At 49.7% G+C, this 26,673-nt stretch overlaps 1 protein-coding gene across 2 annotated transcripts in view; it reads right to left on the bottom strand.

Moving 5' to 3' along the window:
- PHACTR3 (phosphatase and actin regulator 3) overlaps nucleotides 1–26,673 on the bottom strand; it is a 278,863-nt gene that overhangs the window by 225,480 nt on the left and 26,710 nt on the right. The window contains exon 1 of one of the 2 annotated variants that reach the window (XM_011992333.1): nucleotides 3,297–3,717. The exons of the other annotated variant lie outside the window; for it this stretch is intronic. The gene's annotated coding sequence lies outside the window, so the exon portion shown is untranslated. Of the gene's footprint in view, nucleotides 1–3,296; nucleotides 3,718–26,673 lie in introns of those variants that run through there. 2 annotated transcript variants of the gene reach the window in all.

The following is a 26,673-nucleotide window of genomic DNA, read 5'->3' as shown; positions in this document are numbered from 1 at the left end:
GAAGCAGGTTCAGAAGCAGGGACACTCCAGGTCAGTGTTTGCTCAGGCCCTGGCAACCTCCCTCCTGGGAAAGGACAGAGGCTACCACAGGCTGGGACCAGAGGCCACTCCACAGGGGCTTCTGGGAACACAGACCTCAGCCCTGAGGACCACAGGCATTCCCGTTCATACAGCCAGAGCCCCAAGCCTCAGCCCAATCATCCATGCCAGCCTGGGGTGACGTTTCCCAAGTCCCTTCAAAAATGAGGACGACACAGTGAGGCATTTTGGGGGCTGGCTCTGTGTCCTTGTAAAGACTGTCCTCTGTTGGAGTATAAGGCCTTCCTGACGCTTTGGATGTGAAATTCAATTTCTTTTAGGAAATACTGGTGATAACAGTGTTATTATTATACTATTGCAAAACCAAGGATGTTGGGGTTTTTCTTCATTGTTGTTTTTAAACAACGCTAGTTGACCAAAATATAAAAGTTGGCAACTCCTGCCCACCCCTTCTGCCTCTGTCAAGCCCCCTATAAACTGCACCAAGACAAAGTCCTACCTCTCTCCTCCCTCCATAACTACCCAAAAACTGTCACTGCAAACAAACCTCCCTCCTATGTCCCTGCAGAAAGGCAGGTACTAAGTGTCTGCTGTTGCTGAGGGCTAGGGGAGAGAAGAGTGGGGCATCTGAGCAGCAGCATCCCCCAGAAGTTCATTAAAAATGCACAGTCTCAGGCCCACTCAATGGATCAGAATCCACATTTTAACCAGATTCCCAGTGACGTGTATGCACACAGAAGTTTCAGAGGCGCCAGACCAGACTTTATCCAAGGACCTCGTCTTGATCATTATGGCAACTGAGGGCCCCTAAGATGGGCATCTGCCCCTGACTTTTAGCCCCTGGGCATTCTCCCCTGAGCATGGCTTCTCTCCCAGTATGGGAGGTCTACACCTCTTTCAGCCCTGCTAAACCCACACTTCGACTTCCATTCCATGATGACAGCTAACAGTCATGAAGCTGGTTCCACATGCCAGCATCCCTGGTGGTGGTCACTTCAACTCCAGAAGCCTCACAGACCCATCCCTTCTTCATGAACGTTTTACCAAATCCCTCCAACCACCCCTGTCTACCCTGCATATGTAACTTTCCTCCTCGAATCCCCTAGAACACCGAGAACCCTAGAGCTTCCTTGATAAGCCTAAGGACCCTCTGCCCCTGAGTCAACATTTCTCATGCCTCCCTCCCCACTTCGACAGTACAAGCTCCTTGAGGGTGGCCGTGACTGGACCCCGCCTCTGTGCAAGGACCCCCACCCCAGGGGCACTTCCTCTAGATGGTGCTGGGTAACCGCCCACCCCAGGGGCACTTCCTCTAGATGGTGCTGGGTAACCGCCCACCCCAGGGGCACTTCCTCTAGATGGTGCTGGGTAACCGCCCACCCCACGGGCACTTCCTCTAGATGGTGCTGGGTAACTGCACCACCCGGTGTCTCCCCAACTTCACTCTCGTGTCACCACTCTCACCACTCTTATGGATGTTGCTCTAATAGAACCACTTGGTTGAAAATGAATATAAAGTTTTCTTAAGAAAGTTTAAAATGAAAACTTGACATCTACTTTAATGGAAATGCAAAATTTTTCTAATGAAAAATGGAACAGGCTGGGCATGGTGGCTTAAGCCTGTAATCCCAGCACTTTGGGAGGCCTAGGCGGGCAGATCACCCTAGGTTAGGAGTTTAAGATCAGCCTAGCCAACCCCATCTCTACTAAAAATACAAAAATTAGCCAGGTGTGGTGGTGGGCACCTGTCATCCCAGCTACTCGGGAGGCTGAGGCAGGAGAATCGCTTGAACCTGGGAGGCAGAGATTGCAGTGAGCCAAGACCACACCACTGCACTCCAGCCTGGGCAACAGAGTGAGACTCCATCTCAAAAAAAGAAAAAAGAAAAATTAAACAGACATATATCTGATATGAACGTTCTTTATAAAATTAATAGTTCATTTACTGCCTAAAATCATCTCACACACTGCCAGGAAATCAGTGTCATGATTGACACTAATGAGTTGACTGGACAGTGGCGACCACCAGGACACACTCACCCGCGGGCTGGGCTTTAGGACCTGGCCCTGTATTCATGCATTCTGCAGGAGTGTTTCTTCTTTCCTTTGGCTGCATGGAACCCCCGGTCTACAGCCACACCCGCGGGTGTCACTTAATGCCATCATGGGGAGTTGGGTGCTTCCTTCTAGTGACTTGCCATCAGTCACAGTGGGAAGACAGAAGGCCACAGTGGCAGTCTTGACAAGCAGGACACTCATTCAGTGCCACCCACTGCAATTGTGTTGAGGACAGTTGTGAGATTAAGAGAATTCTATTTCATGAGCACTAAGCTCCAATTCCAGAGAGGCAACCATTGCTTATTCTGCTCCATTGTCTGACAAGGAGCAGAAGACGGAAGCCTCCAGATCTTCTGGGGACAGGCATGGAGCTCACACCCTGGAAGGGCAGGATGATCATGTGAAGAGAACCAGGAAGAAGGCGACCACTCACGGCCACAGAGAGAGTCCTGGGACAGATCCTGCCCTCACGGCCCTCAGAAGGAGATCGCCCTGCTGACACCTTGATTTCAGACCTCCAGCCTCCAACACTGCGAGAGAGTAGGTTTCCGCTGTGGAATTCCCCAGTCTGCAGCACGTGCTAGGGCAGCCACAGGAGATGGGCTCGGCCAGAACAGGGGAGGGAGAAGGGGAAGGCTGGGCCTTCTCGGGCAGCCAGGGCCTTCCTGGGAAGAAGGGAGATGGGGCAAAGGCTTGAGCCTCCACAGGCACCAGAGAAGCAGAGGCCTGGGGGCCAGGAGGAGGCTGCCCCTGCCACCAGAGCATGGTGGGGGCACGACATAGAGAAAAGGAACCAGGTGGGCAAAGGCTGGCCCCGAGCCAGCATCCATGCACGTCGCCCATGCCACCTCAGGAACCAAGGGGCCTGGCACCTCATTATTTAAAAGTTAAGCCTCACCTGGTTGTTGTGAATCTATAGATGTGATAAAATTTCACACAATTATTCACTGAAAAAAACAGCAAAAGTGCTTGTAAAACCTGGTAGAATTCACTAAGGCCTCTGGCTTAGTTAACATCACTGTACCGACGTCCACCTCCTGGTGCCAATCAGTGAACCGCGGAAAGGTGGATGCTGTCATTGAGGGAAGCTCTGCAACCCCCATGTGAGTCTAAAATTATTTCAAAAAAGTTTAGAAAGTGTAAACAATTGTGCTAAAAATAAAAACAAACAAACAAAGAAACCAAAAACAAGGTCTAACCTCTGTGGCTCTTCCTGGCACAGGGCTGCGGCTTCTCAGTCCTTTTCCCAGCCTTCCAGGGTCCCGCAAATCCATCCTGCTCTGGCCCACCTAGTAGGTGCTGTGGGGAATCCTCCAGAGCACAGGCAACAGGAGAGGTCTCGAGACCAACCAGGAGCCAGGAGAATGAACTGATCCTCTCCCCCACTTTGTGTTTCTTTGTGTTTTTGTGAATTTTGTCAAACAGAACTCAGGGAGAGAACAGGACTCGCCTCTCTCCCCGGGAGCCAGGAGCCAGAAATGCCTGCACGTGGCCCCATGCACGGCTGCACTCCGAGGGCCAAAGCCTCCATTCATGCGCAGGCTGCGGGGACAGCACAGCGCTTGCTCTCTGTGAAATGCCCGATTTCAGCCTGCAGCCATCACTAGCTTGCACAGCATCCCTGGCCTGCCTCAATGGCAACCCTTGTCCCTGAGAAGCACAAAGCCGCCTCTGCTTGGGAGCCAGGGCTGCAGCTGGGGGGCGTCTCCACCCCATGACTGGGCCCATTCTTCCCTAGCACACAGGCGACCCTGCCAGGGAACACGCATGGCTCGGAGCTCCCAAGTACTCTCTCCTGGCAAGTGAGGAGTGTAAATAAATCTTGGGAGGAGGACATGAGAGAGAAACACAGTCCCCGGAGGACAGTATTCTGGAGTGGCCACATGAGTTGGAAACTTCTACGCTGAAGCCTTAAGAGGTTGGTGAGTTTCCTGTCACTGAAGGCATTCGAGCAGGGACAAGAATTTTCCTGGGCAGGGATAGGCTAAGGAAGGGGCGGAAGGAAGCAAGCACGGCCTGGATAGGTGGATGGATGGAGAGAGAGATAGATACACAGATTGATAGATAATGGTAGATGATCGATTAGCAGATAGATGATAGATTATAGATATATTGAAAAATAGATGATAGATCTATTGATACATAAATAAAAATAGATAAATGATAGATTGATGGTTAGATGCTAGAATATAGATACATTTATAAATAGATGATAGATACATAAATAGAGATAAATGATAAATATATGGATGACAGACACATACATAGATACACAGAGGCTTCCTAAGCAGGAGGGCGTCACTGAGTCACAGATGCAGGTGGGCACCTGACCTAATCAGTGTTGTCCAGTCCCAGATATCTCTATCCAACCACACACGTCTCCCCATCGCCAGGTACAATTTCCACCTGGGGATCTGATAGGTCTCTCAAACAGAACCTGTCCAAAGCTGAACAGAGCATTGATTTGCCCAGCCCCCATCCTGCTCATCTCAATGGCTCCTCCCCATTGCTGCCAGAACCTCTCCATCCTTCCAGCTGCTCAGGCTGGAACCCTTCCAGTCATCCAGGACTCTTCTCTCTCATGCCAGCCACCTGATCCCTCTCACACCACACCTAGCTCTACCACCATCTTAAGTGGATTCTCCGAAAAGCAGAGCTGCAGGCAGGCTTAGGTGCAGGTAGCTTATTTGGGAGATGTCTCAGGAAGCAGAAGCAAGGGAGCAAGGAGAGTGAGGGAGGGAGGAGGGGCAAACCCACACACAGGTGCATTTCCCAGGTCACAGCTGTAGGCAGCAAGGCTGCATTCTGTGAAAGCTCCAAGAAGCACCCACCTAAAGGATGCATGCCCAGGATGTTTACTCCCATTCCGTCAGCTGAGGATTGTCCTTCAGCCATTAGATCCCCTAATGTTCTGGCTGCACTTTGATGCTTGGGAGAATATCCACAGCACCGGGCTAATGGCTGTGCTGTGCTGGAAAATGTTTGAGTGTTGTAAGGGAGCTGATATGTACATTTGCCAATTGCCATGGTGTAAATATTTCCCCCTGCGGCCAGCTTGCATTATTCATGAAAATGTAACCACCTGTTCCAACACAGCGCTCATCACCCAACATGCTGGTTGATTGAAGCCACAGCTGAAGACCAAGGCAGAGTTGGTCCAAGGAGCTGTGATGCAGGCACCAAAAACATCTACTGTGAACAAACTGCTCCAAACCACCAGCATCTCTGACTAAATGACCTTCGAATCCTCCCTTGCCCAGCACAATCTCATCTCACACTGCAGCCATTCAAATCTCCTTCAATGGGCAGCTCTGAAAATAAAGCCCAGGTCTTCCCCCAGGCCTTGGCACCTCCCCAGGATCCTCCCCTGGCCACCTCTTGGCATTGTGGGCATCAAAAACTTGCCCTTCTCCATCACTCACTCAGATTCCCTGGTCTCCTTGTTCCTCCCGCACCCAAGCACATGCCTGCTGCAGGGCCATTGCACCTGCTGTTCCTGCTGCCCTAGTGCTCTTCTCAAGGGTAGTCACATGACCAGCTCCCTCACTTTGCCTGGTCTCTGCACAGATGCCCTGCTCTGAGGTCCTCTCCGACCAACGATCACAGACAGTCGGGCTCTCCTCCCTGCCAGTCTCATTCCTCCAGCCTCACTTGATCATCATTCAAGGCATCTATAACCACCTAGAGTCCTATCACACATCTATTTCTATGCTGTCTGTTTCCCCTCATCCCACAAGACTACTCACTCCATGAAGGCAGAGACATCAGTCATCACCACAACCTGCCACGTATAGCTATATGCAAACTCCAAAACCAGTGACAGACTTAAAACAGGTGTCCAGTAAATATTTGTTGAATGGCTGGTGACCATGAATTCTGGACGGAGAGTTCAGATTGGTTTCATTTTTAAATTCCCTGCAGAGTATTGCAAATAATATGTCTGGCTCTCAACTCCTGGGTCAGATGCCCTCTACAGTTTGGTCCAGCCCTGGTACCCCAAGGTGGGTTGGCCTCTCCCCAGCACAATGGAAGCACTGAGATTTCTTGCAGCACAGGAATCTCCACACCCCTCACCACAAACCCTGAGGTATGCGGTCACAGATATAAGTGGTGAACCCTCCAAATGCCTCCCAGACCCAGAAACAGCCAGAAACAAACAGAGAAGTCTCATCTCAAAGTCAGTCCCTGCCCAGGAGCTCTCAGCCAAGAACCCCAGTGTAACAAGGGTGAGAAACAGCCCCAGGCTGTCACACAAGACAGAGACAGTGCATGCAGAGGAAAAGCCTGCGTGCATCCATGGTGAGGATGTGCCCACTCTGACATTGGGGTGAGAGGAGGAAAACTGGGCTCAGAGGGGGAAAGTTGGGCTCAGATGGGCAACGGGAGTTGGGCAAGTTCCTAAGCAAGAGAAGAAGCCAAAGGCGGCCAGGGAGACATCAACGCGTTCCTCCCGCACAGCCATGACATCCTACAAATGATCTCTCTTAATTTTAACATCAGCTTTGGGAGAGGGCCATGAATAGATTTCTAAATATATTCCAGAGCAGAATTAAGTGGGATCTTCCAGTTTCTGAAAGTGACTCGTGGAGAGTGCATCAGATGGGATGAGAACATGACATCAGCCACAAAGGCAGCCATACTGGGCAGCTGCCTGCCAGGCAAGCCCTGTGCCCGCAGAGACCATTCTCAACCACTCCTCCCAACCACACCAGCTCCACGCACCTTCTCTAACAGGAATGGGGCTTGCCTCAGGGTCAACTGAGGCCTCTAGCTATCAGATTCCAGAGATCTCTGCAGACCCTGGCTCTCGGCAGAATTTACAAAGAAAACAAATGAGAATCTATTCCATGACTCAAGATGCCCTGCAAGCAGATGATGAATGTAAAAAGAAGTTCTGGATTGAAGGACATTCTACAGAACACCCTACAGGTGCTCCTCAAAACCGCTAAGGTCACCAAGAACAAGCAAAGTCAGAAAAGGTGTCACAGCAAGAGAACCCGAAGGTGCATGATGGCCAGATGTCATGTGGGATCTGGATGGGATCCTGAGATGGAAAAAGGGCATTAGAAAAATACCAAGGATGTTGGAATAAAGTATGAACTTGAGTTAATAATAATGTTTCAAGAGTGGTTCATTAGTGATACAAATCTACTATAAGAATGAAAGGGAACCAGGGTGTGGGGCTTACGTAAAGTCTTTGTACTAGCTTCACAATTTTTCTATAAAATTTAAATTACTCTAACATTAAAAGTTTTTTTTTTAAATCTTCTTTGTATCAGACTGAGTTAGGGGGCTCCAGCAGGTCAGCTCCAGCCCCTGGAATATGTTCCTTGGGTAGGCCCACAGAATGGCACTCGAGGTGCCAGAGACCACTCGGATAGGGACTGAGGCGGCTGTGCTGGACCAGCCTGCACACCCGGCTGCCAGGAGGTGCCTCCCACAGGCTACACAGGAGCAGTGTGGGAGGGAGACCAGGCCGGAGACATTTCTAGTCTCCAGAGCAGGGTGTCCTCAGATCAGCAGCATCAGCGGCACCTGAGATCTTGCTAGAAATGTATGTTCATGCTGGCTTCATGGCAGATGCGTCAAGTCAGGAACTCTGGGAAGGGACCCAGCATGCCGCGTAGACAAGACCCCAGGCGAGTCTCATATACCCTAAAGCTTGAGACCCCCGCTCTAGAAGATCACCCAGGAGGACAGAGACCCCAACAGGGAGCAGATGTGGAGCAGTCCGCCAGTGCATCAGGGGCTGTGGGATGCAGCCATGTAGGAGTTGTGCATGCTGTACTTGGCTTGAAAGATGACCTGGGATCAAAATATTCAGACACCCATGAGAGCACCAAAAGAGAGGCAATTTTCACCAACTTCCAGGCCCACATCAAAGAAAGCCACCCTCTAGAGACACTGCCCCAACCATTTCCCACTCTTTTTTTTTTTTTTTTTTGAGATGGAGTCTCACTCTGTCGCCCAGGCTGGAGGGCAATGGCCGGATCTCAGCTCACTGCAAGCTCTGCCTCCCGAGTTTACGCCATTCTCCTGCCTCAGCCTCCCGAGTAGCTGGGACTACCGGCACCCGCCACCACGCCCGGCTAGTTTTTTGTATTTTTTTAGTAGAGACGGGGTTTCACCGTGTTAGCCAGGATGGTCTCGATCTCCTGACCTCGTGATCCGCCCGTCTCGGCCTCCCAAAGTGCTGGGATTACAGGCTTGAGCCACAGCGCCCGGCCCCATTTCCCACTCTTATGTCCCCACCCTCCAAATCGAGAGACGACACACCAGCAGCTCCCATCCACTTTCCACCGCTTCTCCTGCCAGTGGGTCCAGTTTCCCTCTTGGGAAACCAAAACAGGACACCCCCTCTACACAATACCCAGGGGTGCCAAAGCAGAAGTGGGGTGACCTTTCTGAGTCCCAGATCAGCGGGTCACCCTCTGCTCCATCAGTGTCAGCAGCTCTCCATCCCTCCACAGGATACAGACAAAACCCCTCAACCTGGTCTTTCCTGTCCTGCGTGGCAGACCCGAGCCACCTCCCCATTCCCACGCACCAGCTGTTCAACCCATGCTCACACGGTGCCCTTCCCACCACAGGGCCACCACATCCACTATTCCTCTGCCAGGGACAGTGGTCACCATCCCCACCCCTCCTTCATCTGGTCCATTCCCAGATATCCTTCAAACTTTGTATCTATATGCCCCAGATACAGTTTTAAGAGGAAAAAGCCAGGCACAGAACAGGGGCTAGCATGTTTCCCTTCATGTTAAAAACAAAAGAAGAAGAAAAAAATGTGTAGAAATTTCCTGAAAGCGTACATAAGAAACCCATCAGCAGCTGTCTCGGGACAAGAGACGGGTGCACAGCCAGACAGACCTGGTTTTCGCTAACGAAAAAGACAGTCGATGTTTGTTGAATACATACATATAATATACACATACATACATGTAATAGGCACGTGACAGATCATACCATTTGACCCCCACAACAACTGCATGGTGCGGACAATACTATAATTCCCATTTTGTAGATGAGGAAACTGAGGCCAAAGAGGAGAAGCAGACAGCTGGCAGGTCGTAACATGGGCTGGACCAAGCCTGATCCATGTGGAGCTGGCATACCTGCCCCACCCCATCCTATCTCCAGCCGCCCTGGAATTTTTCAACATGCGCGTGTTCTACTTTTCCAGTTTTAAAAAGCCTGTTGAGTTTTTTTTCCATAATACTCCTGCCTCCCACAAAAAGCATTTATTTTCCCTTCCCTGCCTATATTTCCAAGGGATGGGGGAGTGTTTTTGAAAGCTATACAGCATACAGGAACCATGGTTCTGAGGGTTTGCTGAAGATTTTTTTTTTTTTTTTTTTGGTCAAAGCTGCTGTAAAATTAGAATCCTTGTAGAAGCCCTCCTCAAAATACATTTCACAATGGGATTACATATTAGCCCAGGGGTTTTGCTCCAACAGGATAAGCCCAGACACTCTGGATAGCCGTTCACAGCTTTCAAGCAGGATGTGCATCTCCTGGTGGGTGCCAGGAATCATCAGTCCTGGCCAGAGCCGACTCCCCCAGTAGCCAAGGGCAGATGGACAGATGGGAGCTGGTGTCCAGCTCAGGTCCCGAGACGTCTCTAACCCCTGGTCTCCCTCATTCTCAGTGTGGAGCTGAAGGGTCAAGAGACACACATGGTCTCTCTGTGTGCAGCGAGGTACTGGGACAATCTCTGGGCCTCCGCAGCAAACAGGGACACCCCTTGCAGCAGTCGCACAGCAGCCTCCTCCTGAGACAGTGACCACTGCAAACCAGGAGATGGCTGCTGTGTCAGCAGGTCCAGCACTTTCTACTCTGCTAACTGACATGAACAGAGCATTTACCAGAAGGTAAATTACAGTTATATTACTGTAATGTCAAAATCCTGCAAAGGTCACGTGCCTCATCTGGAACTCATACCCACCCCAGGAGTAGGAACTAGCATTGTCCCCGGTTTATAGAGGAGGATCCCAAAGCATGGCCTGATGAAGGGACTGACAGAGGTTGGCCAGGCACAGTCAGTAGGGCTGAGGCTGAAGCCCGACCCAAAGGCCAGCTTTCAGGCACCTGGGTGCACTGGCTCCAGCTCCCTGCAGGAGGGATGCACCATGGCCCTGACCCTGAGTCCCTTTCAGCCTTTCAAAAAAAATGAGGGGAAGTTATCACAAAAAAATCAGGGGACATATGCACACGTGCACACCTGCACAAACACTTGTACAGGCACATACACACACATACACACATGTACAAACACACACGCATACACACGCAATGACTCATTCTCCCAATGACTTTCGACAAAAATAAGCAGAAAAAGCTATAGTGAAGGTTATCGCCTAAAAGACAGATGGCAAAGTTGACCTTAAAAGATCTGCTTGTGAGTCTCAGAGGCTGTGCCTTCTCCCAGGAGCTGCCTCTTCTCTCTGGGAAGAAAGGAGCGGAGTGGGTAGGGAAGAGGTAAGACAAATTAAGCACCATGTGATTCTGCAAAGGTGACCTCTCTTCCTTTGTCCTCTGCAACCGCAAACTCTTTTCCAGCCTGGCACACAGTATGTGGCGGATGTGGCTCACTGTGCCCCCACACCTCCCTAGGGGCCGGTGGCCTGTGCTCCCTGTCACCTGTGTACAGCTCCTGCAGGGAAGGCCACTGAAGCAGGCAGAAAGGCTAGACTACCACTGCCAGCCAGTACCTACCTGGGAAAGGCCACCGTGGAAAATCTACAAAGGGTTCTGCGCTACCCATGAGGGCAAGAAAGACAGGAAGGAGGCAAAGATCTTATCATGCACCAGAAACATGCCTGAACCCCAGAAGAAAGAGAGAAACGGGGCATGTTACGTGTGCCAAGACCATGCTCCCAGCTCTGACACCATGGATGGTTCCCAAGATGTGCCAGGCTGACATGGGCTGCCCAGCATGGCCCCACCTAATCGCTGTTTGGGTCTGACTCATAGGTCCTTCCACAGGGCAAGAGCAGGAGTCTGGGCAAGCCCCAACTCTGCCACCTGCTCCCTGGGGAACCCGGCTACATCACAGTCTGTGTGCACTGGGTGCTCACCTACAAATAACCGACCTGCACAGCGGTCTGCAAGGATGAGGAGGAAGCAGGGGTGGGAGCCCACAGCCCCTGAGAGCACCCTCCCAAATTCTACACAGCAAGCACCTCAGCAGAGGTGAGGACCTGGAGGCCTGGGGCGTCTTATGCTGCCAGAAAGCAAGAAAGAGCTCAGACAATGATGGGAGCACTCCACTGGCACAGACGCCAACTCGAAGGAGCTCCCAGTGGCCATGTCTGGGACAGTTCCAGCAACAAGAAGATGACAGCAGTGGACTCTACTCCACAGGATCAACATACACGCAGGCATCCACACTAGCGTAAGTAAACAGGTGAATAAAGGCAGGGGAGCGTGGGGGAAGCTTTCCTTTATTAGTAAGTAATGGAACTCACTAATACATTTAAGAGAAATGACGGAAAGAGAGCCACCCCTGAACACGCACCATGGTGACAACTGGCAGGCGAGGATTCCCCGGGCGGGAAAACGTATGATGAGAAACAATGTCTGACAGTCTCAAGGTCGTTTCCCACAAAATGCTGACGAATTACAAAGAGGGAGAAAGTGTTAACTTTAGAGCAGAGACACCTGGCTGAGCAACCAGTCAACATCACCAGGATCGGTACAACTGACCTAGGGGTCTCCAGCGACATCACTTATGGGGGATTTGTGCCAATAACGCATAAACTGGATTTAATAAGAAGGAAACATCAGACAGCCCCTCATTTAGGGACAGTCTACAAAACAACTGAAAGTCCTCTTCAAAGGCATCAGGCTATGAAGACACTAAGGAACTGTCCCACATTGGCGGACGCTAAGGAGACGTGCTAGCCGGATGCCACGTGGGGGGGATCACAGGATAGAAAAGCATGTTGGCAGAAAAATGGACTCAATTCAGATAAGGTCAGTAGATGAGTTAATTGTATTGTACCAAAGCTAATTTCTTGGTTTTGATGACTTACTGTACTTAAGTGGGATGTTATTTGGGGAATATAGGTGAAAGGTATGCAGGAGTTATTTTTTACTATTTTGTGATATTTTTAGATGTCTAAAATATTTCAAAGTGAAAAGTTTAAAAATGTTCTAAAGGAAATTAGAAATACACATAAAAAGGAGTGAATATGGGGCCAGCTTGAGAGTCACACTAGTAAAGCCACCAGGTAACCATGGAAACACTCTGGGGTTAGGGTGAGTGTGAGGAGCCCAGGAGGGCCTCGGAGGGGTACCCCTCCAGGTCCTGTGTGCCCACAGGGAGGGTGACAACAGTCACAAGGGCCCTGACACTTTCCCAGCTGGCACAGCCTCCAGGCCACTCCTCCTGCGACCTCAGGACAATGCCATGACCAGCCCATTTCACAGATCAGGAAACCAAGGCAGCACAGAGCAGAAGCATCAGAGTCTGGCCGCACAGCTTTGCATCTCAGCTCTGTCAGGGTAGCCAGGTGACCAGGATGATCCCTTCACCTCTCTGAACCTGAGGCTTTCCCCTGTAATATGGAAGCAATAAACTTCCCTCCCCGTATTAGTGTTCCATTGCTGCATAACACAAAACCATAAGCTTATGGGCTTAAAATAACACCCACTTATTAGCTCATAGTTCCATAAGTCAGAAGTCAGGACATGGCAGGACTGGGTCCTCTGCTTGGGGTCTCAAAGGCTGAAATCGGTGTGTCAGCCCAGGTGCCTTCTCACCTGCTCAGGGTCCGAAAGGCTGAAATCGGTGTGTCAGTGGGGTACTTTCTCATCTTCCCTCAAGGGGAGACTCTACTTCCGTGCTATTGGTAAGAGTCAGAACCCTGCAGCTATGGGACTGAGATTCCTAGCTCTCTGTTGACCACCAGCAGGGGCCACTCTCAGCTCCTAGAGGTCACTCACATTCCCTGCCACACAGTCCCCTCCATCTTCAAACCAGCATGCCCCGCTTCCATCCTGTGCTTCCAGTCTCAACCTCCAGGGGCCACTCTCAGCTCCTAGAGGTCACTCACATTCCCTGCCACACAGTCCCCTCCATCTTCAAACCAGCATCCCCGCTTCCATCCTGTGCTTCCAGTCTCAACCTCCAGGAAGAACTTTGTCCACTTTAAGGCTCCCTTGATTAGGGCAGGCCCACCAAGGCTCATACTTTCTCAAGTCACCTGTGCCTGTAACATAGCCTAGGCATGGGGGCGAAACCGCTCACAGTCGCCGGTCCCTGCCAAACTCAGGGGAGGGGGCTACACAGGATATGGGTCACGGAGGGTCTTCATTTGCTCACAGTAGGAGAAGCACACAGGAGGTAGTGAGCATCCACCCCCGCCAGCAGCCCTGCTCCATGGTGCCAGGAAAAGAAACTTTGCCCAAGGAATCCACATCCAACTCCCATTTTCCAGCTTCTTATGTATAAGGAAGAAAACACAGTCCATCCTAGGGCGCCCCAAGCAATGTCTCCGAGTATCCTGCACTACCCTCGACTCTCTCCAAACAGGTCCAGGCTCTCAGCCCTGCTCAGGCTGAGACAGCAACTCTCGCACAGGCTTCAGGGCTCCTGCATGAGGGTCCTGGGCAGAGCATTTGGCTGCACCATGGGGTGCCCAGACACCACATAGGTGCCTCATGGCACATGTCCTCCCCTTCCCTCTCCGGCCCTTCCCTTCCAAGCTGAGATTGAGCCTCTTCTGCACAGATCCTACTCCGGACAATGTAGGCCCAGCCCCTTTTCTGAATGAGCTCTGCAAACCCCAGCCCAGGTCCCATCATCTGTCGCTGACACACCCTCTTCCCTAGTCTCACTCTGCTGCCTTCCTGGGACCCATTTCTGCCTGGGATGGCCAGCCAGAGTGATGGCTTGGAAATGTGCCTGATCACATTGTCTCTTGGTCTCTGTCACACACACTCACACACGCACACACTCACACCCCTCTCTTCAGACAGCCCATGGTTCCTTCATGGCAGATAAGCTCCTCCCCAGTCCAGGAGGCCCCAACCGGCTGGCTCCCAGCTCCCCTGCATCCCCATCCCGCCATACTCCTGCTTCTCTCTTGCCTCTGGCCCCAGCCGAAGCTGCCCCCACCACCTGGCCTTTGCACTGCCAATCTCTCGGCCTAGCATATCTTTCCCTTCCCTGCTGGGCTAATTCCAAGCCACCTTTTGGCTCTAACTCAAGTGACCTCCCCTGGACCCTTCCCTCAGATCCCCAGACATGCCAACCCCTCTACAAGCCCGCAGGGCTCCAGGGCAGCCTCCCCACAGCTGGATGGGGCATTTGCCTGTGAGCTGATATGATCCAAGCCCATCACCCACTAGACTATCTACCCACGGGGATGAGACAACAGGTTTGCTTGCTGTGCTATTCCCCAAGCCCAGCCTCACCTCTGACATTATCACAGGCACTAAATTTGCTGGAAGGGAAGGAGAAAGAAGAAGGACAGAGGGAGGGATGGAAGGAGGGACGAAGGGAGAAATGACATGTGCCATGAGCTATGCCTCTTTTTTCTACTCAGGCTCTCATTTGTGGAAAAAAGCCGCTTAATTTCCCTTCCCCACCTAGCACAGGCACCCAGAATGTCAGCCCCATGGAACGTTAGCTGAGCCCCTGGGTGCTAAAGTGAACAACTTCCACCTCCTCCCTGCTCAAGATTTCACCAGGCAAGATGCAACCATCAGTTCAACAAAACAGAAAAAAAAAAAAAAAAAAAAATGACTGGAATCCCTCTTTTCCTGTAAGAAAATAGCTGCTCTACGCTAATATCCTCTGGAATACATTGTTATTAGTTAATTTTGTAACACCACATCGGGACCAATTGTTAACAAATGTGTGGGCTCACTTTCAGTGATGCATATTCCTGAGAAGTCACACTCAGGCTGCTGCCCACTGGCTTGCTCATTTGCTCCAGGAATTCCCACCAGGGTGAGACTATTTAACCTGAAGCCATCATGGAACTCTTTGTTGCTGTTGTTGTTCTGGGTTTTTCCCCCTCGATTTTAATTTTTTTATGGGAACATGGGAATAGGTCTGAGGAGGGGTGCTAGGCATCACTATCATGTACCCAAGAGTCAGTCAATGTTTACCATGCACCTACTATGAGCATAGCTCTATTCTACAGCCCAGGATGGAGCTGGAACAACACAAATCCCCAAAGAAAAAGGATACAAATATAGTCCCCAAGTGGAAAAGGGCTGGAAAAATATTACAGGAAAATAATCACATTAAAATGTCAACACTGTTTGAAGTAATGATCTTAAGGAAAAGACAGGCTGTATTAGACTCCCAGTGGGAAGCAAGCAGAGAAAGCTAGCCCAGGTGAATGAGAGCACAGGCGACACTCTGAGCTTACCCCACATGGCATGGTATGAAATTTGTTCCAAAACTCACCCTTCTCATTAAAAAAAAAAATGAGCTAAATTATAAATTTTCCCTAAATCTTTTGTTATTTTACATCAAAGCAGAACCAGCTACTTGCAAGGATTAGGGGAAAGAACCAACCAAAGCAAACAGCTGGTGCTCCCTTAGCTCAGTGTCCACATGCAGGTTCCTTCCTGAGCCCAAAGGCAACCCTAAGAAGCCCAGGGGCTCTTGGTCAGCTCAGCGTGGCCACAGCCTCACGTCCCAGCTAGAATGAGACTCAGTCTTTGACCCTGGGTCTTTCAACCAACTCAGCGTTCTGACTGCCTCAAGCTAGCTCCCCAACTAGGAAATCAGGGTGGTGCAACACCTTGAAAGGAGCTTCCCAGCACATGCCAACAGTCTCCTGAATCAGCTCCAGGGGAGTACAGGGTGATGGGAGGAAGTTCTAGAGGGATGCCCGATTTCACCCAGCAGCTCAGGCCAGGAAAACCCTCCCTCCTGCATCTTGAGGACCAAAGGGAGACAAGGACATCTGGGAGCCTCAAAACTGCACCAGACCAGAGCCTCCTGCTCTCATCCACCAAGACATGGCCTTTGGTGAAAGCTTCTCCACAGTGATAGGAGGAGGCGAATGCTAGCTCATGGTGACCAGGATAGTCCTGTGTCCCAGGAACTGAGCTAAATGCTTTACAGAAATCATCTCCTCTCAGCATCATGACTGCCCGTCTAAGGGGGTATTAATATAAGCAAAGTAATCCTCACTCTGCAGATGGGAAAACTGTGGATCAGAGATGTTAGGTAGATCTTCCAAAGCCACACAGTGAACCCAGGCAGTCTGACACCAGAGTCCACGTATCTGCAAGCACCCCACAGACCTTGTCTGTTGGCATCCAATGTCAAGGCATCACCCTATCAGAGGTGGCAGGAGATTCCAAGATGATTCTGACTCCAGGAGCCCACAGACTACATAGGTCTAATGTGTGGATTACCAGACTGGCCCCAATTCTCCACCTCTCCTGTGTCTACATATGACTTTCCTGCTCCTCCAAACAAAGGGGTCAAGTGTTTTTCCCTCCCTTTGACCTGAAGTTGGCCAATAGGCTAACGGAATCAGCATGAGTGAAGGTTTTCAGCCTAGGCCCTAAGAGGTCCCACGTATCTTCACCACCACACAAGACTAACATGGCTGGTTTAGAACGCAGGTCCAAGAAGGATAACAGATGCACGGAGAAGAGCCAGCCTGGACTTTCAACCCTGCCAACCTTCAGAAACCCAAGGACTGAAAGCTCAATGCTGTAGGGCCACTGAGGTCTAGAGATTGCTTTTGCAGAAGCCTGTGACACTTGCGAGAGAATGAATGGGATACAGCACAGAAAGGGACAAGTTGAAGAGGCCTGGCACTTATTAGATATGTGTCCTGTCATTTTACTTGTCAAAATGTTATGCCCCTAGCCAGACCATGAGCCTCTTGGATGCACGATGCCTCTTTACATTGCCCTCACACCATGCTCCGTGCACACAGTAGCGCTTAATGCGTCAGCAAATAGGCAAGTAATTGTGGCCGGGCCACAAGACCAAGATGAAAATTTACAACAGCATTTCCCCATTTCACTGAAACCTGTACACCAGCTTTGTGGTTTTTGGCATGCCTGTGTCTTCCAAGCACTACCTGCATGGTTTCTTCACATATTTCTGTGTATTACCACCAGTACATTATTACTACTTTTAAGTCATGTTCTTTTTTATGTGAATAAGCTTGATTGGAAAGAACACTCCTATAGGACCCCTCTCGATGGAAAACCTGTATCTCTGGTTGTACATAGAGACTAACAGGAAAATAAAGAATGTGCGGCAGGAGCCAGGCAGACCCCCGAAAAACAGGTGACAAGACAGTCCTGACTCCGTGGAGGTCATCAGATCTCAGAAGCTTTGCACAAAAAATCCAGCCAATAAATGTGCCAAAGTCAGCAACCACTTGACCCATGTGACTCAAGAAACGCAGCCACCCCAGGAGTAACGCTGCCTAAGACAACGTCTTCCTGCCAAAGGGAAGCAGAAAGATCATTTCTGGCATAGCTTCCTGACTTCACTGAAACCCCAGAGCTAGTGATCACAATAAGGCAACAATTTTTTCTGTATATGGATACAAATTTTCAAGAGATAATTGAACCAAAAAGTAATGCCATAACAATACAACTCATTAGGAAGAGTATTGCAAGACCAATGGTGACTTTTTAAAAGGGTTGTATTACAAACAGGAGCATAGTACATATAATAAATACACTTCTTAAGTAATATAACCGCAGCTCCTGTTTTCTCAGTGCAGGGCAGATCCATTTCGTCGCTGCCAACTAATCAATGTCAAAGTCTACTGATGTTGTGCTCATTAGATAAGGTGCGTTGCCAAGCTACCCATCCAACTGACTTGCTTTAACAAACAGGAACACAAGCCCCAGCCCATTAAAGACGGGACCTTCAACAACTCTGCAGACAGCTGATTCTCTGCCATTACCTTGCCTGACTTTCAATAAATAAATCTTGTCCCAGTGGCCATTCTGGTTAAATGAACTGGGAAATGAAAGGGTACATTTGCCTCTGTGTGCTTTTGTGACTACAGGTATGTATACATCTGTCAGCTAGATGGCTGGAGCCAGGAACGGGGGTGAAACACACATATCTATTCCACGTAAAGGACAGAGGACCACTTTCCAGTAAGATGCAGGATGAGGGAGGCAGAAGCTGGGTGCTGCAGATAGGGACGGGCCAGGCCTCAGACTCACTTGGATTCAAGATCCTCTTTAAGCCACCCCTTTATATAAATGTGACCATGGGCTGGTTACTCAGCCTCCCTAGCTTTCTGGCCCTACCTCAGGGGTTTAGAGGAATGTTCAATAAAAGGAAGTATGATGGTTCCTTTTATAACAAGAGTTGACACGAAGCACATTTTCACTCCAGCCGTTGATCACTGACCAGATGATTGGCTCTATGAGCAACAGTGACCCTGCCTATCTTGTTCCCTGGACATCGTTAAATAAAATTTGAATGGACATAATGTTTAGGCTTGGATCACACATCTTAGCCCGACCTTTAATGTCTTAGTAATGGCACAAAACATAAAAACTGCTTCAGTCTTCCCATGAGATTCTTTCTATCTGAGGTTTGAAGGGGCAACTGCAGGCCACATGCAGCTCCCAGACACGTTTTGTTTTGGTCACACGGTGCTTTTATAAAGTTGATAGGGCAGAGACTGTAGTTCACTACCTAATAGTCATTCACACCCTCCCCTTCCTCTGAACCTGCTCTTGTTAGGGGTAGCAATACACCTATCTTAAACAAACAAACAAACAAAAAGAAAAAGTTACACTTCCTAGGCTCCCTGGCAGCTGGGAGTAGCCATTTGATGCCCTCAGGCCAAAGAGGTATAAGTGGGTGTCACTGGGCAAGGCTCCCAAGAAGGCAATGGCAAACTTGGCAGGTGGACACCCCTGTGCCTCTCACTATCCTCTTTGTCCTGCCTAGAAAATGTACTTGTTGCTGGAGGTAAAGTAACCATGTTGCAACCAGAATTCAGTATGAAATTCACTGAGCATCTCACCCTGCGACAGGGACACCATTATGCTGTCTGGACTTCTGGTGGAAGGAAAACCTTTATCTTCTTTAAGCCAGGGTTATTTAGGTTTTCTATTACATAAAGTCAACCCAATCCCTAATAGATAAACTTGCCAATATTTAAAAATCACATCTGATAGGGTTTGAATGTTTGTCCCCTCCAAATCTCATGTTGAAATGGAATCCCTAAGGTTGGAGGTGGGGCTGGGTAGGAGGTGTTTGAATCATGGGGGCGGATTCCTCATGAATGGCTTGGTGCTGAGGGAGTTCTCGTTCTGATAGTTTATAAAAGATCTGGTTGTTTAAAAAAGCAGGGCACCTCCCTTCCTCGTCCCTCTCTTGCTTCCACCATTACTGTGTGATGTGCCGGCTCCCGCTTTGCCTTTTGCCATAATTGGAAGCCTCCTGAGGCCTGACCAGGAGCAGATGCTGGCACCATGCTTCCTGCACAGCCCTCAGAACTGTGAGCCAATTAAACCTCTTTTCTTTATAAATTACCCAGTGTCAGGTATTTCTTTATAGCAACACAAACACCTAACACAACATCTCATATGAAAATCTGGATTCCCAGAGTCGCTCTTAAAACAGGATAGTCAGTCAGGCATAGTGGCTTACACCTGTAATCCCAGCACTTTGGGGGGCCGAAGTGGGCAGATCACGAGGTCAAGAGTTCAAGACCAGCCTGGTCAGCATGGTGAATCCCCATCTTTACTAAATGTACAAAAAATTAGTCGGGCATGGTGGCACACACCTGTAGTCCCAGCCACTCGGGAGGCTGAGGCAGGAGAATTGTTTGAACTCAGCAGCAAGAATTACTTGAACCAAGCAGGCAGAGGTTGTAGTGAGCCGAGATGGTGCCACTGCACTCCAGCCTGGGTGACAGAGTGAGACTCTGTCTCAGAATAAAAAAAACAGTCTCGCCAGCCTGGGCCCACATTTCTGCATGGCAAGAAGCAGCTCTGCCCCAGCAGGCATGCACCCTGACCCTCCCATGGCGGGAGTCCTGGCCCTGCAGACACTGCAGTTTGGTACCCTATGTTAAAGAGTTTTCTAGTACATGGAATAGAACCCAGCTCTCAATTTCAATAAGAAAAGGTCTCAAACTAATATACTTGTTTTTTTTTTCAAACTTTTTCTTTTTACCTCTGTTCCTGTGACATTTCATATCCTCCCATAAATGCTGCCCTGGCTAAACCTCTGGGGAGGGCCCAGGACACACCCACTATCCGCACCGTCCCCTCCGGCATGCTTTGGCCATGCCACAGGACTAGCATCAACAAGGCTCGCCTGTGTCATTCCAGACAGACACTCTCCCCTATAAAGCACCTTCCCTGAAGATATGCTTGCAAAGGAAACAAACTCATCAGAGTAAAACAATTCCCACAAAACACACATTCAAATCCCATTTCAAGACAACCAGTGTGCTATCCCCAAATTACCAGACCAGAGGGAATAATGTGCGAAGGTGAGGGGACTCTAGGAGATTTCCAGTCATGAGGTGGGGAGCCAGGAAGGGAGCTGGGGAGCAGCATCCGAGGCTGGGTGGACCTGGGGCCGGAGAGGGAGGCAGGGGTAGGGGAGGCACAGCCTCCAAAAAGGTGAGAATGGGAAAGTGTAAGGGAGGAGCCTTTTAGAGCTAGGGGCCCAAAATCCAGAATCCGAGCAGGAACCACATCCTCCTCCTCCTCTTTCCTCCACCATTCGCTGAGAATGACCCTGGTGCCTGAAGTTGTTCTGCGTCACTGAGGGACACGGTCCCATGACTCCTTCCTGGCCCCTAGCCAGATCAGTCCTGCTCTTACTCACATTTCACAGAGCTCAGAGAGGCTCACCAGCTCAGCCAGGCACAGAGCAGGGCTGGGGTCGACCCGCAGGCTGCTCCTCCCCCCACTCCCTGCTGTATGCATCACTGTGGTCACTGCCGCCATGACTTTGTTAACAAAAGATGGAATTACCTCAAGGGGATTGGAGACTGTCTGGGGAGGTATCTGCCTCCTAAAGCTGCATCTCAAAATTTACTCATTGTTAAAGACAACAGCTCAGTTATCCTCACTCACTCTGAACTTAAGGACAATAATGCCTGCCATTTTACATTAAAGGAAATTGAGATTCAGAGAGGTAAAGTGACTTGCCCAAAGTCATACAGCTTGTCCCTGACTGAGCCAGGACTTGGACACATTTATTTAGCTCCAGGGAAAGAATCTCTTTGCATCTCATTGTTCTCTTGTCCAAAGAGGGCCTTCTGGCAAGGCCCAAGTGTGCCGCATTGCAGGTTCTCTGGGAAAACTCACTGAATTGAAATAAATGAGACCTGTGTGGATAGGAAATTATCTCTGCTATTTACCCTCCCTTTCAGAGGATGAGATGATGAGACTAGGGAGGCTGAGGGTCCCTTCCTGCAGAAGAGTTCAAGACCACACCAATCACTCTGACACATCCATTCCATCAGCATTCATTGGGGAACTACCAGGTGTTAGCACAGTGCTAGCACTGGTGACACAGCCAAGAAGACCACAGACAAGGCCCTGCCCTCAGGGAGCTTACAGTCCAAGCAGCACTGTCCAACAAAGCTGTCCGCAAGGATGGAATGTTCTAGATCTGCACTATCCAGTATGGCAGCCACAGCTGCATGTGGCTCCCGCACACTTGAAATGTGGCTACAACTGAGGAAACAGAATCTTAATTTATTTTATTTTATTTAGATTTAAATTGCCACATGTAGCTAGTGGCTACTGTATTCGACCATAAACAAGTTTGTCCAATAAACAAATGAGATCACCTCCAGGAGTGCCAAGTGAGGTATTGAAAACAGGTTCCTATGACCATGAGGAAGGCAGGTGAGGCTGGAGAGTGCCCCTGGGCCTGACTTCCTCATGTCTGCTGTTCCAGTGCTAACAGCTTCGCCTGGTACCTGGCAGGTCCTAAAGACAAAGGCGTTCATTGTCATTGGCTTCTGTGTGGTGTTAGGGTGGGAAGGGGGCAGAGAACAGGATATTTTTTCCTTTGGAGACAGGGTCTACCTCTGTTACCCAGGCTAGAGTGCAGAGGCATGATGTCGGCTCCCTGCAACCTCTGCTTCCCCAGCTCAGGCGATCCTCCTGGCTCAACCCCCCAAGTAGCTGGGACTACAGAAGCACACCACCATACCCAGCTAACTTTTTGTATTTTTTACAGAGACAGGGTTTCACTATGTTGCCTAGGCTGGTCTCAAACTCCTGGGCTGAACCAATCTGCCCACCTAGGCCTCTCAAAATGCTGGGGTTACAGGTGTGAGCCAACACGCCCAGCTGGGAAAAGGAATTTTAAAGCATCCATTTTCTATAATGAACAGGCAATGTTTTCATAATCCAAAAAAAAAAAAAAAACTCTAAGTTCTCAAACTCAGTATTTTTTAAGCATCTAGCTTTTATGTTTTTAATAACCCTGAAGAAGCTGACAATGTAATTACTGCATAGTTCTACTACTAATTAAGCCATGTAGACACTCTACAAGGGACCAGAGGGAGATCCTCAGAACCCAGGACTCCAGAATAAGAGAACATTCGAGGAAGAAAGCTAGAAAGAGCCACAGTACAGACAAAAGAGGCTCCTGCCCCCGCCCCCTCCCATGCCCAGGCAGGGGCAGCATTAGAGGGTTTGAGGCAAAGGAGAGACTAGACCAGATTTGCATTTTGGAAACTTCCTGTTCTACAGGAAAACCGATGAGAGGAAGAGAACCAAGATTCAATGTTGAGGTTGTCCAGGAAAGGGAAGGTAGGAGCTAAACCCGGGTGGGGGTGAGGGGTGGGGGTGGGAGACCTGAAACAAGTGGGTGGGCTCCAGGAGGCCAGTGTCCAGCGGACCTGCAACCGTGGGAGAGGGAAGTGTCAAGAACAGAGCCTGGTGTTGAAGGTATGTGGCTGATGCAGGTGATGAAGGAAGTGGCCATCAGCACAAGCCCAGACCTGTCTGCCAGCAGAGTGGCATGAAGGAGGAAGGGGCCAGCATGGGATGCCCTGAGCCCAGGGCCTGGGGAATGTGTCTGTGCATCCGTCTGTAGCTCACGATAGGGGAGGATGCTCTGAGAGGCTTCTCCCTCTCCAGGTAGTAAAGCAGACCTGGATCTGGCCCTGCAGAAGGATGTGGCTGCTGGCTCCTCCTTGCTCGCCCTTCAAGCACTCTCTGGCCCCATCTAGCTGGCAGGAGTGACCAGTTGCCTGGTCAGGCACTGCCACATAGGTTGAGACACCAGCACCTGGGGTTTGTGCCCATTTGTCCTACAAATGCTTACTGAAAGTCTCCTGCATCTGAGCTCTGTGCTGAGCTCAGGGGTGCAGCACTTCAGGTGACAGTCAAGCTCCCTGTCCTCAAGAGGCTCCCAGTCTAGAAGAGACACTCCACAGAGAATGAAACTGACAAGAACCGCAGGTGTTGAAGAGTGCTCGGTGCAAATCAGAAATGAGATCAGAGTTCACTGGGGCGCGGCACAGGTCTGAAGGACTGGAAGGACCCAGCAGGACACAAAGGTCTGGAACTCAGAGCCAGGGAGTTGGAGAAAGGAACTGGAGAGGCGTGGAGCCAGGACAGAGCAAGGCAGTGACGGCCGAGGGACAGGGGATGGCTGGTGAGGAGCAGTGATGGGATCATGTTGAGGAAGGCCCAAGAGGCAGCCTGGGACCCAACAAGAAGGAGGCCACCATTGTGCTGAAGCCGATGCCAGGGCTGGCCCGAGGATGTGGAGGGGGCAGAAGCCTAGTCCCAGAGCCTGAGAGCAGATGGAAGAAAAGGAAGCAAAACTCCTCATGACCATGAGCTCCTTCAAAGGAGGAAAGATTAGGGGATGCTTCCTTACCTTTGAGTAAATTTCTATTTTGGAAGAACACCTAACCATGCTCATGGGTGTGGAGCACGGATTTATAGAGAGGCACATTGTGAAGGTGCAGACAGGCCCATTAACGAAGCAGTGGTGAGAGTGGCAGGAAGGTCAGGCCTAGGGGAAATATTTCATCCCCGCCACACAGTCCATGGCCACAGACCTGGCCACGTCAGATTTAATGCACTAATAAGGCCACAAAAAGACACTTATGTTCACTCTCAATCAGGGAACTGCAAATTAACACAATAAGAAACCATTTGTCACCCTTCGTGCTAGAGAAAAATAGATTGATGATCTCAGGTGTTGGCAAGGGTTTGGAGAAAGGTCACTCTTATAGATTATGGAAAGAGTGTGAATTCATACATTTTCTAGGAGGGTGCAATATCATTAAAATAAAATATGTGGGTCCCCTATGTCCTCAACATCCCACGAGCTGGTGCACACACACCCTAGAGGAAATTCTCAGGTGAGTACAAGGCAGTTTGTGCCCAGGTAATTACAGCTATGTTGTCTGTAGTGGGTAAAACCTGGAAACAATACAAATATCCAATGGCTAAACTGAAAAATATGTTCCTTGGCATCCTGTGTGGGTGTTAAAAGGGAAAGGGAGATGGATATTTCAATGAGGCAAGATCTCCAAGACCCAGTGTGGAGCAGAACCACTCATGGAAGAGCCATGAGTCCAGCGCATTCCCGTGTGCCATTTTCCAAGCAACACAAGTATATAAAACATTAGGAAAATTCCCAAAGGATGCCGCTCAATTCCCAGCAGGGGTAACCTCTAGAGAATGGGAGAAAGATGTGTCAAAGCATAGGTCACCTTTCGAGGAATGCTTGGAGTCTTTGCAAAGGGAATATTGATGCATTAAAAATTCCTTTGCAGGGAAAGGGTGAACGCAACCTTGGACTCTTTCATTAAATTATAGAATTTAGATGGGAGGAGACAGCTCTGCTTCTTTACTCTGTGTGAGGTTATTCCACAGCTGGAGTTCCACGTTCAATTTTCAGGAGTCTCACATTAGAGCAGCAAGTGGACAAATAAGGGAGGCCATCTAGGGAGAGCAGGTGAAGGGCCTAGACTTTTCAAGAAGTGATTGAGGTTGTTTCAATACCTAAAACCTCAGGCTCTCTCAAAGCCCAGAGTAACACGCAGCAGGAGAAGATCCCATCAGGACTGGTGAATACCAGACCCCTTGGAACCACTGGAAAAAGAATTCTTCAACAGATCTGCCCAAAGACAAGCATGCACTACATCAGGAAGAAGTGAGTCCACCATCAAAAGAGGTATGCAGGCACACAACAGGCCAGCCAGGCAAGGTGCTTACAGAAAATATTCCGAGTCTGCCCTTCCTCCATCGAGTTTCCAAGTTCCTTCCAACTTGATGATTCTGATTATCTTTCTGCTAGAACAGAAACACAATCCGCTTCACACAATACATAAATACTTAATTGCTTGGTGCTTTTTAGTAAGGTTTTACTGCTCACAGAATTGCACATACTTTAGACTTTTCACCTCTGACACCTGCTCCCTGAGTCCCATTTTGACCAGTTGCACCAGAGGAGAGTTCAAGCCTGCGCCCTCCCACGCATAACTTAATCACAGGCATCCCAGCCCTTCCTCCTCCTTCCCTCATGGACCAGCACCACCTGCCCAACCCTCCGCTCCCACCCACAGAGGCATAAACTCACAGACAGCCAAAAAGCCAAGTCCTCCATAATTTCCATTTCAAGTTTGCTTCCTTTTACTGCCAGGGAGACAAAGGGAGCTGAGAAGGATTCTCACGAGGAGCCACTCAACTTCCATGATTGGAACAGTTGTGGATGCGCCTCTCCAACCCAGAGAAAGGCAATCCATCATGGAGTGCTGAAGGCTGAATCCCCCATTCCTAGTAAAAGGATTAATTAAAGCCTTAAGGGTCTGCTATGGCAGCCTCTGCTTGAAACTCTAAGGAAATTAACCTGCCCTCCCAGATAAAGAAAAGTCAGAGATTTATTCAGGCTGGTACCTTAGTTTGACCAAGTGACACAGTGTCAATAGTCTTAACAAAGAAATCTTCCAACACTTGCACGGGTTTATTGTTTAAATTTTCAAATGGGGGGGGGGCTCCAGTGCCCACACAGCTGCCTGTAATGGGTCCTCTAGGCAGTTTATCGGGAAGCTCTGATGCGTTCCAGTGAAGGAATCCCTCCCCACAAAGCCAGTCTTCGGGCCCCAGGGATTATCTCTACTTTGATGCCCACCATTTAACATGATCAAGTCCCCATTTGGGGTTGTTGCATTTAGAGAGAATAAGTCCTCAAAGACAGGCAAAGCAACTTGTTATCAAAACAGAATCTACGAAGGAATTGTGCTTCTCTAAGACACAAAACTGAGTCCTGTGGCTTGATACCAAAACACCAGCTTTGATTCTTTTTTTGAACCCTACATTTCAGAAGCCCAGACTTCTCCCTGTGAAGTGAAAATTGCCTTCTGGTGGAGAGAGGTTTTAATGATCACTTTGCTTCCTGCGTCTCCATGGTGACAGGCGCACACAGCCCACCCCCCTCCTGCTTTATTAGGCCTTTCTTCCTCTCTGGAAAGTAATCAATCAAGCCCTATAGACGCCTTTGTGACCGGTTTTTCACCTAAACAATCAACGCTGCCATGGGGGTGGAAGAGTGGACGGAGTCCACACACTGTCACGAAACCGGGCTCTGTCCTGGCGCACGCCCTTCCT

Source organism: Mandrillus leucophaeus, unplaced genomic scaffold, assembly GCF_000951045.1.
Source record: "Mandrillus leucophaeus isolate KB7577 unplaced genomic scaffold, Mleu.le_1.0 Scaffold41, whole genome shotgun sequence".
NCBI classification, from domain to species: Eukaryota; Metazoa; Chordata; class Mammalia; order Primates; family Cercopithecidae; genus Mandrillus; species Mandrillus leucophaeus.
Note: the sequence above shows the minus strand (reverse complement) of the source record. Positions and strands in the feature narration are given on the sequence as shown.